We start from the raw sequence: 1,093 nt of genomic DNA, 5'->3' as shown, positions 1-1,093 counted from the left end.
TTGAATCATGCTTAGTTTCTGCGATGGCGCTGGCGCTTATGAGGTCCCGTCCCTGACGACGAAGGTGGAAAAATGGCCCGATGGGGTAAGCTAGGTATTGAGTTTATGTACCCATCAACTGCATTGATCATTTGCGGCAGCCCGATGGGGTCAGACGTTTACACCAAAACAACAAACCTAGAATTACAGTAATAAAGATATCAACAGTTCATATAGCGTTTGCTACTTCCTATGTGCAAACCACCTGAGGTAAAATGATTGTTATCGAGCATGAACTCCCAACTTTTTTTACTGTCATAGGTTCGTTTTCAGACTTATGGCTCCTTTGTAAAGCCAAACATTTATTTGCTACCGGGCTCGATGCGCGAAGTTGGACGCATTCAAACAGCGGGCTTCGTTAGACACGGTTTTACGGGAGTTACGAGAGCACGGGATCGGCACACGCAGTTTCCAAAATGTGTCATTTACTGGACAACCAAGTGAGACATTGAAGCAATGTTTTGCATGGTGTGATTTCATACCACAAATAAAATATTGCCAAAATCATTTTTGTAGCCGTTTTGTTTGTATCAAAAAATTTGTCAGTGTGGTTTCGCTAGAGAGCCTTTTGTTTTATTATGTAAAACTCCATCACAATTATGACATCGTTGCACGATTAATTGAGTGACCCTTATAAACCAACCTAACTATTGTACGTCAAAAATTTTAACAGGCTTGACTTACAGTGCAAACGTGAATCCATGCGCTATGACAATCGTCACGTGTCGTGTGTGTGCTTTCTTATGAACATTTTACATTCAAAGGGAATGCTCCACTTGTGTATCATCGATTTTTGCCATGGATGTCAATTTCTGAAGCCATTGACTGAAACTTATTCGCCGCACCTGCAGTGCCCTAGAATCTGGGGCTCATCCCGATTCAACGTATCACTTCTAGGTTTGTGCCACGCCTCTGCCACTGCGCCATGTTCCAGTATATTTCGGACCCCTTGTTGCTCCGAAAATGGTCTTGCGTGTCGCCGCGGCCGAGAGATGATCTGTCCGAGTGAGGTTCCGTGTTGCAGGTGCATGGCAGTGACCATTATCGGGTAACG

Source organism: Pollicipes pollicipes, unplaced genomic scaffold, assembly GCF_011947565.3.
Source record: "Pollicipes pollicipes isolate AB1234 unplaced genomic scaffold, Ppol_2.1 Scaffold_7261;HRSCAF=8764_pilon_pilon_pilon, whole genome shotgun sequence".
In the NCBI taxonomy this organism is placed as follows: Eukaryota; Metazoa; Arthropoda; class Thecostraca; order Pollicipedomorpha; family Pollicipedidae; genus Pollicipes; species Pollicipes pollicipes.
The sequence above is the reverse complement of the archived record's forward strand: the minus strand, read 5'-3'. Positions refer to the sequence as shown.